This window comes from Stigmatopora argus, chromosome 24 (genome assembly GCF_051989625.1).
Source record: "Stigmatopora argus isolate UIUO_Sarg chromosome 24, RoL_Sarg_1.0, whole genome shotgun sequence".
NCBI classification, from domain to species: domain Eukaryota; kingdom Metazoa; phylum Chordata; class Actinopteri; order Syngnathiformes; family Syngnathidae; genus Stigmatopora; species Stigmatopora argus.
In genome coordinates this window covers 2,032,162-2,051,355 of record NC_135410.1, presented here as the reverse complement: position 1 = coordinate 2,051,355, position 19,194 = coordinate 2,032,162, and the positions used below count along the sequence as shown (strand labels likewise).

The window sequence follows — 19,194 nt, the reverse complement described above, 5'->3', positions numbered from 1 at the left end:
ATAGCCATAATCTGCCCAATAACCATTAAATGATTCCCATACCGCGTCCAAGCGGTCAGGGTTGTAGTCCCAAAGTTCCCATCCCAAATCAAGAAGAAAATTGTGTTTCATGGATTTACAAGATGAAATCAATTCGCTCATAAAAGAAAAAAAACTATAAGAAAGTTTGATGAAATGATATGGGCGACAAATTCACGATCCCAAAAACAGTGATTTGTGTGTAAGAAATGTTTTCCAAGCACTCAGTGGAGATGCTGTGCCTATGGTCGTCAGAAACAGGTGAAGCGTGGGTGTTAGGGTTATTAGTCTTACATTATTATATATTTGCTCGAAAATGAAGCTTGGAATGAAGAACTCTTTGCTTTACTTAGCTTATTAACATTAGAAAAGTATAGTACATCTGCTTGCAACAGTGGCGGTCGGTGCATTTTCTCGTAGCGCCTTCAACGTATCAATCCAACCCTCAAAAACTATTTTATGGCTATAAAACCTCTACTGCAGCTAGAGCTGCGACATAAAAAATAATCAATAAATCAATGCACAAAAATGGGGTAAAATCCACTTCCTAGCAGCAGTTCATGATTAAATACAAATACTGGAGCTTTTCAGACATTAAAACCAGGCCAGGGTGCGATTTTCCCGGGAAAAGACAGCGATGAACGTCAATGGCGTACGGGCAAACATTGCCCGAAAATGGGGTAAAATCCAGCCGAAAACAGCATTTATTGATTAAATACAAATACTGGAGCTTTTTAGACATCAGAACCGGGCCCGGAGTATCATTTCCCCGGTAAAAAGACAGTGATGAACGTTGATGCGTCCATACGTGAAATGACAAAAAGTGCACTAAAATTAGGTAAAATCCACTTCCTAGCAGCATTTATTGATTGAATACAAATACTGGAGCTTTTGAGACATTACAACCAGGCCAGGGGGTGATTTCCTCGGGAAAAGACAGCGATGGACGTCAATGGCGAAACGGCAAAAATTAAACTGGGGTAATATCCACATCCTAGCAGCATTTAGTGATTAAATACAAACACGGGAGCTTAAATAAAAACACTGGAGCTTTTCAGATATCAGAACCGGGCCCACAATTGAAATATTATTTAGGAATATAGCCATATTATACTCACCAAAAATTCTTTTTAACTGTACACAATATCCATCCTCCTTTCTTTATTCCTTCTTTTCTATCGCCATCGAAGCTAATGATGAAAGTCGAGCCTGTCCTGTCATATTTCCGGCATAGTCCATTTTGAAAATGGCTTTAAATCAACACAACAATATTCTATTTGGTTGTGCAGCTAAGTTAGCGCACTGAAAGTGCCGCACACACCATTTTCCCGGCTGTAACAGGCTTGCTAGCTTCGGAGTTGACCGCCCTTTCTTAATGATGTCCATTTTTTTCTGGAAAAGTCCGTCTGTAAAAAAGATTTGTGAACAAATCAGCAACCAAATCTGTCAGCCATTGTGGGTGGAGTTTGCAATCTCTGTCTGCCTCCACATCCGGGCTTTGGCCCGCCTACTAGCCAATCATAGTTGGTGAAAGCAATGATGTATCCCTGCCAGCACAATGCTAACTCCTATGAAAAATCATTGTGGGGTTGCCAACTCGAAATCTGATTGGTTAAAAGCAACAGTCTTGTTTAATGCAGCAGACCCCGCAGAACTGATTGTGAAGGCTTTGAGGCAGATCTGATCTGGCAACAAATAATGGCTGAAATGTGATTGGTTAAATGCTTCAATATGAAAACACACATCTGGAAGCAGTGCAACCAGGGGGAAAAGCAATGAAAGGAAGCTAACAGACCATTTGGAATAATAAGTATTGATGGACAAAATATAATATGATTCAGATATTTCTTAGGCCACCAGAGAAGGCCTTGAAGGCCCTGACGGCCCGCCACTGGCTTGCAACCATGTAAATGCTTGCTCCTGAGTTAGACTAAACAACAGGAAGGTCAATCCTCTTGGACAGCTGGAATATGGAGAAGATCCGTTGGCACGACATGACCTTCATCTGTTTTGAAAACTAAACCTTCTATTGTAACTCGGGTCCTTGACTATTGACCTCTCACGCCTGTTTTCACACCCCTCCTTTGAGCTGAGATGTCTATTGTAACTAGGGTCCTTGAAGCTAATAAACAGGAAAAAGATGTGTCTAACGCCAGAATGAACTTGGACGAAGGCGCGTCAGTTCGATTCTCTCTTGCAAGAAAACCACAGATGAGTCTCCTGTCTCTTTTATTTGTGCGTGCATTTGGGAATGCCTATAGGTGAACCTGACAGTGGGTAGCATCAATCTCCCAAAAATTCAGTCTTACCACCGTTTCGTTTTTCTGTGACCTGTTGAATCAGTACGAGATAACGATCGCAATTAGTGGTGCGCAATGCGTGCGGTCAATGTGGTTGGGAAATGCATGAGCCAATCAACAAGCCCTGAGTGTGCCGACCAATAATTAGCCACTCTGTGCTCACACAGATTATGCATGCTGGCATGTGCGTGCACTGCACACAAAAACAGCATTTGACCTTAAAGACATGGAGAATTGCTCGCAATGTGTGTGCAAGCTTGCACCTGCAAGCAGGTACATGTCTTGCGCGTTTTTCTGCGCGCATGCAATTGCAAATTTCTCACACGGGACGGAGAATGGCTGAGGAAAATTCCTGCAAATAATTTTGGTTCGGCGACCAATAATTTATCTTTTTTTTGCATAAAAATAAATATATTCATATTGCAAAAGCTCAACTGAAAATATATTTATGGAAATGTATTGCAATAGTTTTCTTCCAATTATTTGTTGTTGACCCCTGATAGAAATTGCTTTGGTTGAAGATAGGTGTGTGAAAGTTCCGTTTATCTTTATACACCAAACCTCAACATTTATCATTAATGTAAAGTTTACATAGTAAACATACTCAACAACACATAATGAAGACAGAATTCTGTCCAAGGCTATTTGCTGGAACATTTTATGAGTATCAGACTGGTATAATTTCTCATGTCAATGTCTGTTTTTCATTTTAGTGCTTTCTCGGGTGTACCTTCTGTGATAATTTCATCAAATGAAAAAAATATTTATAAAAATTTCAAAATTTGAACTGACACTCTTATGTTCACAAGTGGAAAGCAGATGCCCCACCCACGAAATTCAATCTCACAAGCTTATTGGCTTAGACTCATGATACTATAGCCTTGCACATTCTCAGGGGGAAGGAAGACGTCAAGTTCACTCAAGCATTGTTTGGATTTTGTATCATGATTCAATCATGGCTCTGATCAGGATTGGAAGTGCGGTGCTGGCAGCCTTGGCTAGCATAAACAGCCTGTCACAGGTGCTAGTTATATCGTGCCTTTACATATTTACATACAGTTGTGATCAAAAGGTTACATACACTTGTGAAGAACATAATGTTATGGCTCTCTTGAGTTTCCAGGTATTTCTACAACTGATACTTCTTTTTACAAACAATTGTTTGCGCTGTTGCTCTTGGGACCTGCAGCTGCCTTGAAATGGCTCCAAGTGACTTTGCTGATTTGTTCAAGTCAAGGATTCGCTTTTTCAGATCCATGCTGAGCTCCTTTGACTTTCCCATTGTAGGGTTTGTGGGCGTTTGCATCCAATGAGCCCTATTTAAATGGCCTCAGAGAAGTCACCAGCTGTAGTCACTCATAATCACTCACGAGAAGTTAAGAGGCCATGCTATGAAGCTCATTTCACTGACAACTTTCTAAGTCACCAAAATTGCTAATTCGTGCTGAATTCAGATTTGATCACTTTTTCTGTTAACCCATAATAAAGTCATAAAAGAACCAAACTTCATGAATGATTTTTGCAGTGGCGGGCCGTCAGGGCCTTCAAGGCCTTCTCTGCTGGCCTAAGAAATATCTGAATCATATTATATTTTGTCCATCAATACTTATTATTCCAAATGGTCTGTTAGCTTCCTTTCATTGCTTTCCCCCCTGGTTGCACTGCTTCCAGATGTGTGTTTTCATATTGAAGCATTTAACCAATCACATTTGAGCCGTTATTTGTTGCCAGATCAGATCTGCCTCAAAGCCTTCACAATAAGTTCTGCGGGGTCTGCTGCATTAAACAAGACTGTGGCTTTTAACCAATCAGATTTCGAGTTGGCAACCCCACAATGATTTATCATAGGCGTTAGCATTTTGCTGGCTTACTTCATTGCTTTAACCAACTATGATTGGCTAGTAGGCGGGCCAAAGCCTGGATGTGGAGGCAGCCAGAGATCGCAAACTCCACCCACAATGGCTTACAGATTTGGTTGCAGATTTGTTCACAAAGCTATTTTCCAGACGGACTTTTCCAGAAAAAAATGGACATCATTAAGAAAGGGCGGTCAACTCCGAAGCTAGCAAAACCTGTTACAGCCGGGAAAATGGTGTGTGCGCCACTTTCATTGCGCTAACTTAGCTGCAAAAACAAATATATTGTTGTGTTTATTTAAAGCCATTTTCAAGACGGACTATGCCGGAAATATGACAGGACAGGCTCAACTTTCATCATTAGCTTCGATGGCGATAGAAAAGAAGGAATAAAGAAAGTAGGATGGATATTGTGTACAGTTAAAAATAATTTTTGGTGAGTATAATATGGCTATATTCCTAAATAATATTTCAATTGTGGGCCCGGTTCTGATTTCTGAAAAGCTCCAGTGTTTTATTTAAGCTCCAGTGTTTGTATTTAATCACTAAATGCTGCTAGGATGTGGATTTTACCCCAGTTTAATTTTTGCCGTTTTGCCATTGACGTCCATCGCTGTCTTTTCGCGAGGAAATCACCCCCCCTGGCCTGGTTGTAATGCCTCAAAAGCTCCAGTATTTGTATTCAATCAATAAATGCTGCTAGTAAGTGGATTTTACCTAATTTTAGTGCATTTTTTTCATTTCACGTATGGACGTATCGACGTTCATTGCTGTCTTTTTACCGGGGAAATGATACTCCGGGCCCGGTTCTGATGTCTAAAAAGCTTCAGTATTTGTATTTTATCAATAAATGCTGTTTTCGGCTGGATTTTACCCCATTTTCGGGCAATGTTTGCCCGTACGCCATTGACGTTCATCGCTGTCTTTTCCCGGGAAAATCGCACCCTGGCCTGGTTTTAATGTCTGAAAAGCTCCAGTATTTGTATTTAATCATGAACTGCTGCTAGGAAGTGGATTTACCCCATTTTTGTGCATTGATTTATTGATTATTTTTTATGTGTCGCAGCTCTAGCTGCAGTAGAGGTTTTATAGCCATAAAATAGTTTTTGAGGGTTGGATTGATACGTTGAAGGTGCTATGAGAAAATGCACCGACCGCCACTAGATTTTTGTGACAAAGAAGTATATGTTCCAATCACTCTATCAGAGAAAAATCTGAGTTGTAGAAATAACTGGAAACGCAAGAGAGCCATGACATTATGTTCTTCACAAGTGTATGTAAACTTTCGTCCAGGCCTGCGTGGGTTTCCTCCGGGTACTCCAGTTTCTAGGTATGGGTGTGAGTGCATGGTTGTCCGTCACCTTGTGCTCTGCGATCGGCTGACCACCGTTTCAGGGTATCCCCCGCCTCTGGCCCGGAGTCGCCTGAGCTCCAGCACCGCCCGCGACCCTAATGAGGATAAAGCGGTTCAGAAGATGAGATGAGACTTATTTCCAAATAAATAGAAAAATACTGTACATCAATTTTGTTGCTGTTTATTATAGGTCACACATTCTGAAAAAGGCTTTGAAACACTGGCCTTTGAACAGGGGTATATATACTTTTTATTTCCAACGAGTGACACAATCAAGTAGGTTCCTCTGTCAGAAAGGCAATGGATTTATTTGAGTATCTCTCACTTTTGACCAGCCAAACACAAAGCCAAAAGCTTCATTTCTGTTTAATCGTGGCATAAAGAAACACATGATTACCTCCCCCCCCACACACACCACACACACACACACTTAACACACACAAACACAGTACACACAAATACAACACACATAACACACACAAATACAACACACACAAACACAAACACAACACACACAAACACAACACAACACATACAAACACAACACACACAAACACAACACACACACCACACACTCAAATCCATGATGGGCAGGGTTTAACAGAATTAAGATGACTGAAGCTGGTGCTCTTTCCAATCACCCCAGATTAGATTTTTGGAGGGAAAATCCTCCAGGGAAGCACTAATCCCTGACCATAAGCAAAGCTTTCTCATTCTATCTCTCTCTTTCCTGCTCACTATCTTGCGCCTTCACTCTATTTATAGACCCGATAAGCTATTCGTGCTACAGTTTACATTTAGAGCCCCCACTTTAAATGTAATGCCCTCATCCTGTGGTTTCTCCTCCATCTCCAGCTGCAAGAATTAAAAGCAATAAATCTTTATTGATCAGCACACATGACTAGAACAGGGGATGTGGTGGTAAATTAAGAGACTATACAATATGAATGATCGCTTACCAAATAGAGTTTAAGCAGATCAAGAAGTTATGAAGTGACAGGCATATTCAAACATTTTCAGTGTTCGAGAAAGCACTTGGACCCATTATCACCATTTGTGCAAGAAGTACACTAAATATTTTACACTATTCTTGTTTACTGCATTTTCGTTGTTAAAACATGTAAAGCAGGATAAATCACCACAGTTATTCATTTTAAAAAAATTGTGACTCAAGCCTTTGGAATGAAACACTAAGGTGAGGTTTAAATGTTTTTATTGAGGTCCTTGTAATATATTGATAATGATGTTTGCCTCGGGTTGTGGGAGTGTGTTTAACCACGCCACCTGGAGCCGTGGGGTGGCACAGCGTAACCCGGACGTAGTAGTGTTGTGTGTCCGGTTTGTGTGTGTGTGTGTGTTGTTGGAGGTTTGCAATAAAGGGCTACACGTGTGTTAATCCGAGCTCCGCCGTCTATTGCTGTTATGGATATATTAACAGTTATATAACCTGCAAAGTTATTACAGTGGCGACGAGGATGGGATCCCTTTCCAGCGGTAGGGATTAAAAGTTTCGGACGAGGAGATTAAGGCGTTACAAGGAGGTAACGTGACTTTGCAGACTAGCATTAGCAAGCGTGCTAAGCTAACGGCGGCGCTGCATCATGGCCAGATTCCTGGGAAATCTCGGCGAATACGAGGCAGTTAAAGAAGATTTTGAATCTTACTTGGAACGTTTTGAGCAATGGATGATCATCAACGAAGTGGAGGAAGGTAAAAAAAACAACGTGTTCCTGTCTATAATAGGTGCAGAGGCCTACGGACTGTTGAAGGGCCTTTGCATACCAGAGAAGCCTAGTAGCCTCTCATATGAGGTGCTAAGTGGAAGATTAGCATCTCATTACAACCCGAAACCGCTGGTGATCGCGGAGCGATTCAAGTTTCAAAAGAGGAATCAGAGAGAGAATGAGTCTGTGTCGGATTATATTGTGGCGTTGAAGCAGCTATCCAGCCACTGCGAATTTGGTCTCCATTTGGACGAAGCAATGAGAGACAGATTTGTTTGTGGATTGAGAGTGGAAGCTATTCAGAGAAGATTACTCACGGAGCAAGATCTAACATTTAAAAAAACATGTGAACTGTCGTTGTCCATGGAAATGGCATCAAAGAATACGTTGGAGTTCGCTAGCAAAATGGAAGAACCTGCCACATTAAATAAGATTGACCAGGAAAAGACAAGCAAAAGTGCGTGGAAATACCAACCAGCCACCAGCGATTGGAAAAGTAAAACCACAAGTGGAAAATTCAGACCACAGAGAAGAGAAAATCACCAACCCTGTTACAGATGTGGACTAAGCAACCACGCCGCTCATGAATGCAGGTATAAAGGAGAGACATGTTACAAGTGTTCAAAAGTAGGACACATAGCAAGGATGTGTAAAACTAAAAATTGGCAAGGACACACACAGTATGTAAGAAATAAAAATGAGACAACAGGAAATGCGGATGATGAACGGTGGGAGTCATATCGCTTGAATGCCGTGTATCCCACAAATGCTGTCGGGAATTGGAGGAAGGAAATGACAGTACAGGTCATATTAGAAGGAACTCCTCTCGAGATGCAACTGGACACAGGAGTGGCTGTAACACTGGTTTCGGAAATTGTGTATAAGAAGCATCTCTCTCATCTGCCTTTGGAAGTAAGTAAAGTGCAGCTGTCAACTTTTTCCGGAGAGAACATTCCTTTGATGGGACAAGTGACGGCCAAGGTAAAATATGGAACCCTGGGTGGGGAGCTACCATTAGTGATCGTAAAAGGTGACAGACCAGCCCTACTTGGCCGTAACTGGCTCAAAAACTTCAAACTGGACTGGGCACGCATCTTCTCAGTTATACCAGCGAGGGGCGGTAACGATGCAGATGAGGAGTATGGTGACTCAAAGCCCAAGAAAGTGCGTGCAGTACCCCGTGAGCAAAAGCACAAGCGCTCCAAGGATTCACAGGATGAAAGTGAGGACTCCGAGGAAAAACTCCCCAAAACCAAAAATGATTCAGCAGATGACTTTGGTAGTGATGACCAAGACAACGACTTTGGAGAGGAAGATGAAGACGGAGGAAGTGACTACAGTATAGAGTACAGAACGTCAGCAGAAAATGCCAACGCACATGCGTTATCTAGACTGCCCGGGAAGGGGAAGGATAACACCGCGGAGGAAAACAGCATCTTCTATTTCTCAGTAGTAGATGAGCTTCCCGTGCAAGCTACAGAGATTGCACAGAGCACTCTCAAGGACCCAGTCCTATGCAAAGTACTGGAGCTGACTCGGTCTGGATGGCCAAGTCAAAACAAGGACGAGAGACTGAAACCATACTTTTTCAGGAAAAATGAACTGTCGGTGGAACAAGGCTGCATATTGTGGGGAATTCGAGTTATCATTCCACCAGCACACCGAGAGCGACTACTGCATGATCTTCACCTAGGACACCCGGGAGGGTGCAGGATGAAGGCCTTGGCCAGGAGCTATTTGTGGTGGCCGCAGTTGGACAGTGACATAGAACATACAGTACAACAATGTGACGCCTGTCAGAGTGTGAGGAAACTACCTGCAACCGCACCTCTACACGTCTGGAAATGGCCGACTAGAGTTTGGCAGAGAATACATATTGACTTTGCAGAGAAAGACCAACACCACTTTTTAGTACTAGTGGACAGTCATTCAAAATGGCTGGAGGTCATCGCCATGGCAACAACCACAGCAGCCAAAATGATTGAGGTGTTGCGGAATATTTTTTCTTCCTACGGGCTTCCTGAGGAGATTGTTTCTGACAACGGACCTCAATTCACTTCGCAGGAGTACAAGACATTCCTGCTGAGCAACATTCTATATGTGTTGTAAGCATTTTTCAATAAGTAGTAAAGCTATAAATCAAGTCATGGGATGGACTCTTTCCTGCGCAGTTCTCTCCTCAAGGGCAAGGGAAAAGAGACGGACACCTTTTCCCAGCAGGACCAAATGAGACTGTTATGTCGGGGCTTCACCAGCAGATTTGAAAATACGGCTTTGTTGACATTATAATACTGCTTTGTTGACATTATAATCCTGCTTGGTTTACTTATGAATGCTTTGTTTACCTTATAATGAAAATATTATGTACCATTGTTTTGGGGAGATGTCACACCATTTCATTCTGAGACTGTTGTTTTTCCAAACCAGAAGGTGTTATTGTACTGATTACATGAACATGTTTTTCGAATGTCGCGATTAAATACAATGATTCAGTTACTAGAATTTAGAATGCACTGGGGGCTAAGACGACGTCACAGCGCATTTTCCTTGCAAGTGTAACCAGAAATGTTGAGAGATGTTTTTCCTTTTTTAATTAAATATTACTAATAATGATATAAAAGGTTTGAATCATTATTCTAACATTTTGGTCCTTCGAGCCGGATACGAACCAGCGACCTTGATGGCTGTTGGCGTGGTCAGCAACACTTGGTATGGCCCCTCCCACTTTGCGTCACTCCAATGTTTCTTTTTTATACTGCGTATCAGCACCCAGTCTCCAGGAACCACCTTCGCTCCGTCCGTTTCCTGTTGAGAAGAACCATCTCCCTCTGGTAACTTAAGTTCGGTGCGTTTTTCTAAAGATTTTCTCATGTAGTCAGCTAAATTTGCCTCGTCATCCAATTCCCATTGTGTAGTGAATAATGGCAAAAGAAGATGTAAGCCCAAAATGTATGAAATGGAATAATGTCTACCCAGTTACAACGACAGCGAAGGACAAGCCTAACTTTTCAACACATGTCGCGTTTAATCATTTTACCTGTTTAGTCCTCACAGGGCACGGTCCGGCACTGGGAGCGATAAATGTGACGTGGTGTGCCCACGTCCTAAAACAGACTGCACCCCTGATACCACGTTCTGACCTATGGTGGTGGTGCGGCCAAAACAAATTATACGACTCCTGCAAAAATGCCGCAGGACTTTGTGCCTTGGTCTCACTGTTATTACCAGTGTCTGTTTTTCCATCTACAGTAGAGGAGATACAATTGGCTGCACAGAAATCTGGTATGATGGCGGGCCCCTCGCGACGGCGGCGATCGGCATGGAGAGAGGAGGATCCGACCTACATTGATGCGATTGGCGTCCCCCGGGGAGTCCCAGATGAGTATAAGTTGGTTAATCAGATCGCAGCAGGTTGGGAGTCTATTTTTCTTTTAATTACTCCAAACAAAAATGTTGATCGGATAAATTACCTGCATTACAATGTCCAAAAACTTGGAAATTATACTGAACAGGGATTTGTGGCGATAAAGGAACAACTAGCAGCCACCAGCCTAATGACGTTCCAGAATCGCATAGCAGTTGATATGCTGCTCGCGGAGAAAGGGGGCGTGTGTGCAATGTTCGGAGATGAGTGTTGCACTTACATACCGAACAACACGTCACCCGAGGGGTCCCTCACCGACGCCATTGATGGCCTGCAGACCCTCAACCGCAATATGAAGAAGCATTCTGGAGTCAGTGAATCCGTCTGGCAGCGCTGGTGGCGGGATATGTTTGGAGAATATCGGAATTTGGCTCAATCCGTTGCAGTTTCCGTAGCCCTTTTTGCTACGATTTTGACATTGTGTGGGTGTTGTATTATTCCCTGCTTAAGATCTTTGATAAGCCGACTTATAACCACTGCGATTGCCCCTACAAATTCCAAATTGCATGAATTATATCCCCTACTGAGACGTGCTGACACTAACAGTGAATTCCAGGAGCATGGTAATTACGAGGATGGATTGGACGAAAATGATCTTATTTTCTGTTTTTCAGACCTGCCGAACGAGTAGAGCCTAAGCGGGTAAAATTAAAACAGCCAACGGTGATATCCCTGTTATTTTGAATTTGTCATAAAATGAATAACAAACATATAGTAAAAGGAGGGAATGTTAGAATTATTAGGTAATATTCTATATGTGTTGTAAGCATTTTTCAATAAGTAGTAAAGCTATAAATCAAGTCATGGGATGGACTCTTTCCTGCGCAGTTCTCTCCTCAAGGGCAAGGGAAAAGAGACGGACACCTTTTCCCAGCAGGACCAAATGAGACTGTTATGTCGGGGCTTCACCAGCAGATTTGAAAATACGGCTTTGTTGACATTATAATACTGCTTTGTTGACATTATAATCCTGCTTGGTTTACTTATGAATGCTTTGTTTACCTTATAATGAAAATATTATGTACCATTGTTTTGGGGAGATGTCACACCATTTCATTCTAAGACTGTTGTTTTTCCAAACCAGAAGGTGTTATTGTACTGATTACATGAACATGTTTTTCGAATGTCGCGATTAAATACAATGATTCAGTTACTAGAATTTAGAATGCACTGGGGGCTAAGACGACGTCACAGCGCATTTTCCTTGCAAGTGTAACCAGAAATGTTGAGAGATGTTTTTCCTTTTTTAATTAAATATTACTAATAATGATATAAAAGGTTTGAATCATTATTCTAACAGGAATAAAACAAACTTTGGTACCAGCTTACCATCCCGCTTCCAATGGAGCGGCAGAGCGAGCAATTCAGACAGTGAAAGCATCACTGCTGAAACAAGTACTCGATGAGAAGAAACAAAAGGTCACAATAACTATGCAGCACAGGCTAGCTAACTTCCTGATAGCATACAGGAGTACACCGCACACTGTTACAGGATGTGCACCAGCGGAACTGTTTTTAAAACGTCAAATCAGGACCAGGTTCAGCTTACTGAAACCAGATCTCGCTCGAGTGGTGGAAGCAAAACAAGAGAAGCAGAAACACTATCATGATAGAACCACCTCCAAGCTGAGACATCTGTCTGAGGGTGACTCAGTTCTGATCTGGAATTTCCGTGGAGGGAAAGAGAGGTGGACAAAAGGAACAGTGGAAAAGAGACTCGGACCAGTCACCTACCTGGTGTGGAATGGTGTGAGCCGACGCTCGATCCACATTGATCATCTGCTGTACAACCAACCGTCCAGACCAGAGACATTGGAGCTTCCGGATGAGCAGCTGGACATCACAAACAAGTACCCTGTGGTGGTTCACGCAGATGTGGGGGGGAAAGGCACACCTGGAGCAGTAGGTGGTAGCCCGTACTCACCTGAAGAGACACATGTAACATCTTCGCCAGGCTCAGTGGCCTGTGACAAGACAGTTACACCTGACAACCGAGCAGTCAGTTCCCCAGAGGTGTGTGGGCGCAGGTACCCAGTGAGAGATAGAGCACCTCCGAAGCGACTGAATTTGTGATCGGGCAGTTGTGAGGAACGTCGTTCCTAAAATAAAAGAGTTCCTGTTCATACAAAAATGTGAAAAGAGTTCCTGAGATTGGAATGTCAAAGACTGGAATATTGAGTCTAATGGTTGTGTTAGCAGTAATAATTTAGTTACAAGTTGAGAAATACAATTATAAAAAGTTAATGAGGCAAAGATAATTGTTGGAGTTGAGTGCTAAGTCTAAATAGGAACTTCATAGTTAAAGGGGGAGGAGTGTAATATATTGATAATGATGTTTGCCTCGGGTTGTGGGAGTGTGTTTAACCACGCCACCTGGAGCCGTGGGGTGGCACAGCGTAACCCGGACGTAGTAGTGTTGTGTGTCCGGTTTGTGTGTGTGTGTGTTGTTGGAGGTTTGCAATAAAGGGCTACACGTGTGTTAATCCGAGCTCCGCCGTCTATTGCTGTTATGGATATATTAACAGTTATATAACCTGCAAAGTTATTACAGTCCTGGTTTAATTTCTAACTCATTTCTGAGTATTCGACATCAATTAGAGAACACTCGCAAACCTGACAACTTTTTTCTTGGCTCTGTGTCACCAAAAGACACATGTAGTAGGGAGCACAGGTTCTGGGAAGGAACATATGATGTAATTGAGCTGTCAGGTGCGTTTTGAGTAAGATAGTACATTTAGTATTCTTACTGCCAAGTTGTGGATAGAACAGTTGGAATTTGCGGCCATTTCTGTCCACCTTTCATCGAAAGTCCATTGGTGTCAAATCGAAACTATGAGGCTGAGCTAAACAAGACTACTAATACCTAGTTATCTTAATATTTCATAATTCTTCTGCAGCTCGACTTGCCAATTGTATTTCCTGTCAATTTGCACCAAGAAATGTTTTTGTATGGATGTACTACAAATGTTTCTCCCGACTCCAGCTGCGCTGCAAAAGTTCACCTCACAAGAAATGAAAATGATAACTGACCAACGTCATAAATAAGAATAATATCATCTATGCTGAAGTTATTATAACTTTGTCTTAAAGATACCCAATTTCTCTTTGGTTTGTATTGTTAATGGGACCACACTTGTGATCACCTGGCTTTTGGGCATTCAGTTGTGTTTCATTTATTGTTGTTTTGTAATGCATGTACAGTATTGCAAGTGTAATTCACACACAACTTGCGCAAACTCTCTCTTTACAAATACTAACGTGGGACAGAAGACAACATCATCTGAATCACCACTGCAAAGCTTGTAAAGTACAATAGAGAATTATTGGTGCGCAATGAAAGAGTGGGAAAAAAGGCCTTTGAGATTAAAGTCGTAATATGACAAGAATGACGTCATAACATCACAAGATTAAAATTGTAATTTACGAGATTGAAGTCGGAACATCACAAGCAAAAGTCACAACATTACTTAACTTTACATAATATCACAAGACGGAACATGACAACACCTCTATTAAGATTAAATTGTAATATGACAGTATACTGCACAGTATGAAAGCCAGTTATATGCTTACATCCAGATTAGGTGACGATGATGAGCAAAACAACAGGCAAATTGAGAGATGTAATGGTGAAAATAAACAAAAGTGAATGTCTGATTAACACAATCAACAACTTCTGGTTGATAATTTAAAAGTACAGTGGTACCTCTACTTCCTAATGCCTCTAAATACGCGGGCTCGATTCCCGCTGGTGATGATTGTGAGTGCGGACGGTCGTTTGTCTCTCTGTGTCCCTACAGATGACTGGCGACCGGTATGGAAGATGAATGGATTAATTTTGATTGATGCGGCTGGATGGAAGAGTGGTTAGCATATCAGCCTCACTGTTATGAGTTGGACTTTGATCCCCAGGGGTTTTGACCTTTCTGTGTGGAATTTGCATGTTCTCTTTGGGTTTGTGTGGGTTTTCCGGTTTTCCATTCTAAATTGCCCCTAGGTATGAGTGAGTGTGTCCGTCTCCCTGTGCCCTGCCATTGGCTAGCCAACAATTCAGCGTCGCCCCGCCTGGTGCCCAAACTTGGCTGGAATAGTCTCCAGCATGCCCGCAACCCTTGTAAGGATCAGTGGTACAGAAAATTAATGAAGCAATACATTTTGATTGCATCCATCTCCCATAGTCTAGAAGAGCAGGTACCGTGTTTACTCGCATATAAGCCGCTCTTGTTGGGCAAAAAAATTATGACTGAATCCAGGGTACGGCTTATATGCGCATAAAACACGACATGCACGAAACTGCAAGCTGAGGATGCCATGACATGATGACGTCATGACACAAAGGCGCCGTGATGTCATGACCCATGCGAATGCAGCCGATAGTCATTTATTACAAAATAGAGAAAAGATAAACAGATAATCGTACGTATCTTGCATAAAGCGTGAAAAAACTCACATACCCGTCACTGCTCGCTCGGGGCACAGCCATCTTACCTAGACACCTACGGTGCTGCCGTCTAAACCTAGTCAAACGTGCTCAGACTGACCAGATGCGAGTGGCCTTGATTTTGAAATAAAACAAAATTCTACTTTGATTTTTTTTGTTTTATTTCTTGCTCGAAAGTGACAACTATTGGAGTATTATGAACCATCGAAAGAATTGAGATATTTTGACATTAGAAGCAATGTCTGTCACATCATCTTAAACCTCTGGTAAGAAAATTGTAATTTCTGTAATTAGAAAGCATCAGGTTCTCATCAAGATAGACTGATTTCTTTTTTCAAATTGAATAATTTGATTTTATTGCATTTACAAAGACAGGCATATTAATTTCCTTATGATATTGATTTGATCCTAATAATGTGCTTTTGGTTCATACAGTATCTGAGAAATTGGATTGGATTGGATTGGATAACTGAGGATGCAGAAATAGGAAAGGCATTTTAGACATAAATAGATAGGTAATAAGTAAGTTAATAAATACCACTTGTGATGAATTGTCTTAAGATTTTCCCTTCAAAGTAAGACATTTGTACTCCCTATTAAAACCAGGAATATGGAGGTGAAAATTGAGAATCAGGGGGGCGGCTTATACGCAAGAAATTGTAAAATTCAACCATTTTAAGGCAATTTTAAGGGTGCGGCTTATATGCGTGGGGAGCTTATATGCGAGTAAATACGGTAGCGATAATGCTGCAATCATAAGTTTGCCAATGAAGTGACAAAAAAACTGATGACACAACATAGATTCATGTAAAGCGCTTTTTTCCCTAGCAAAGTTCCACACCAAATAATTGATTATGCTCATCACACAGTCATTTAAAGCAGAGAAGTAAATTTCAGCACATCTATAACATGGAAAAGAAGAGAAAATAGGAGAACAGAAGGGCTATGCGCAAGACTTAAAATTAAGTGGCGCTGCCACCTGGACACTGTGTATCCCTACTATACTAAGTTTCATGCTCTTTTGCTTCTGATCGAAGTGTGGCCTGATAGTTGTTTCATCGTGAGTATTTTACTGGTGTTGTAAAGTGATGAAAACAATTTAATCACGTTTTCATAATTAACCTTTAGTTAATAGCATTTAAATAATAATAACAATGCTAATAATAATAATAATAAAATAATAATCTACAAACAGTGTGCAGTAATTCATGCCACTGTGTTGATATTTGCATTGTGAAGCCGTAAACTGCCAGGGAACACAAACTGAGCACTTGTTGATAATGAGTATTTGTGATTATGTCCATGCCTTGCTCCTGCAATGAACAATCTGGCCCCCTGCTACTCTTCATGTGGAAATAATGAAACCAGTGAACTAATGTCACAGAAAGGGTAGTACAAAAAGATGTGTTAAGATAACGTAGGTCAGCCAATTAAAGGTAATGTACTACAGCAAATCCAGACTTGGATAAATGTGAAATTAAGGTACTACAAATAATTGGTGTCACTCATACATCTTATTCATGTAATTTTTGGGGCCATGATTTGTTTCCCCACTTTGAACCTCGCGTCTTTATTGAGGGGCTAATTTATGGATTTTTATGGGCTAACATTCATCCATTATTCCTTGATAGATTTAGCTGACGTTTCATTCATTTGGCTCAGCAAACAGCAACGTCACAGTGAGATATTGTCATTTTATATGGATTCAGACGTTCAAAATACTATGTGTTCTAGCTAACAGCCCTCTTGAGTTACTGAGTGTCCTATGCACCCTTGGCTTTGTTTGATACTCATAGCAGTCCTAAACAGCACTGGCTCCGTAAAGGTTCCACCTACAATGGTGACTGTTGATCGGTTACATTTTTTCTGGATGGAAGAATTCAAAGGCACATCTCTGTTCTCACGCACATCCATGATCGACGTTCGACGTCCTGTCCGGTGACGAATCCGTCAACCAATCGTCCGTTCGACGATACGTCCGGCCGACGAAACGTCCGTTCGGCGAACTGTCCGTCGACGATACGTCCGTTCGACCAAACGTCCGGGGGCTGAGTATCCGTCGACCAAACGTCAGTCGACGAAACGACCGGGTACCGCCAGCCAGAGATTGCAAACTCCACCCACAATGGCCGACAGAGGAAAACAAATAGATTTGGTTGCAGATTTGCTCACAAAGCCATTTTCCAGATGCACTTTTCCAGAAAAAATTGACATCATTAAGAAAGGGCGGTCAACTCCGAAGCTAGCAAGCCTGTTACAGCCGGGAAAAGGGTGTGTCCGCCACTTTCAGTTCGCTAACTACGAGCGCTACTCCTGGCTCACGGGCTCCGAGGAACAATGCAAATTGTATTGCTGGGAGTGCTTGTTATTTGCCAACGATCGACATGGTGTTTGGAGCAACACTGGATTTGCAAATTTGCTTAACCAAAGCAGCAACAAGACAGCAACGCACTGCCGGACACTTACAAGCAACGGTGCTCTCCAAAACTTTTTAGGAAACCCGAGTGAAGTTACAGTTCAGCGAGCAAGGGCGCAGGGAAATGGAGCGGCACAACGAAAAGGTTAAGAAAAATAGGGGAATCTTTAAAAGTTTGATAGACTCTGTAAACTTTCATTTCGGGGACATGATGAAAGCGCTGCATCTCCAAACAAAGGAACTTATGTGGAACTTCTTTCTCTCATTGCTGAGAGAAAAACATATTTACATTACCACCTGTCCACTAATAAAGTGTTTAGTGGCATGTCGGGCAAAATACAAAACAACCTGATCACTGCTATTGCTGAAGTGATGGAGGAAGAGATGAGAAAGGGAATAAAAGTACTGCTTTTCTCTGTGATGGTGAATGATTCTGTGCGGTGTGCTGATGGATTTAAAGCACATCTGGATGATTTTGAATTTTGTTTTTTGCTTCACATATTTAATGGCATTTTTGAGCATTCAGACATGCTTTTTTTCAATACTAAAGAACAACAAACTGGATATACAGTTTTGTCCTGCAAGAGTAAAGGAGTTTTGTCACACAGTTGAGCGTGAGAGGAGCCGATATGAGGAAATCTACGAGGCCCCTGAACGCAGTGCGGGTGTGCTCCAAGCGCACGAAGAGGTCAAGTGCAAGATTCTCGCGCGCACTACCACCAACTCCACGACAGGATTCTGGACAATATTATTTGCCAGACGCGGACCAGATTTCAAGAACACAAAGACTGATGTTTCTCTCTCTCCTCGACCCGCAGAAGTTTCGGGAATACCAGAAAACTTTCCCACATGCAGGCTCCTCCATCTTAACGCAGAGCCACGGTACACTTTTTTTTCTGCCTCGGCTAAGAACAGAACTGATTGTAATGTATGCCACGGATGATTTTACAGGAAAATCTCCCACTCCCAGCTGTACACATTAGTGGGTTTGACCGTGACCATCCCCGTGTCCACTGCTTCTGTCGAACGGACATTTTCAGCCCGAAACAGAATCAAAACTTATGCCAGAAATACAACAGGACATACTCGACTGTCAGCATTAACTTTGATGGCGATAGAAAAGAACTTCTTGATGGACCTGAAAAGCACGTGTAATCTGTACCACAGAGTAATTGAAATCTTCCTGAGAAAAGAAAGGTGGATGGATTTTGTGTATAAATAAAAATAATTTTTGGTGAGTAAAATATGTCTATTTTCCTAAATAATATTTACTTTTTTTAGGTTATTATTGATTATTTTTTATATGTGTCGCAGCTATTGCTGTATCAAAGGTTTTTTGGCAAAAAAATACTTATTGAGCGTTGGATTGATTCGCACACAGCACCACTGAAGGCGTAGGTATGAAATGCACGGTCCACCACTGCATTTACATATATAATTATGTAAATACCGTATTTTCTCGCCTGTTAGCTGCCTCCTCGTATAAACTGTACCCTTAAAATTGCCTTAAAATTGTTGATTTTGACAATTTCTCTCATATAAGACGCCTCCTCATTCACAATTTTTACCTCCATATTCATGGTTTTAGTAGGGAGTACAAAAGTATTACATTAAAGGGAAATTCTTCAAAAAAATCATCATGCGTGGTATTTCTGAGATAA

The 19,194-nt window shown here is 41.7% G+C and overlaps 1 long non-coding RNA gene across 1 annotated transcript in view; it reads right to left on the bottom strand.

Annotated features, from left to right (window-relative positions):
- LOC144069317 (uncharacterized) overlaps positions 1–19,194 on the bottom strand; it is a 37,682-nt gene that overhangs the window by 10,662 nt on the left and 7,826 nt on the right. Inside the window, exon 2 of the long non-coding RNA XR_013298443.1 lies at positions 5,536–5,623. This is a non-coding gene — a long non-coding RNA (uncharacterized LOC144069317). The remainder of the gene's footprint in view (positions 1–5,535; positions 5,624–19,194) is intronic.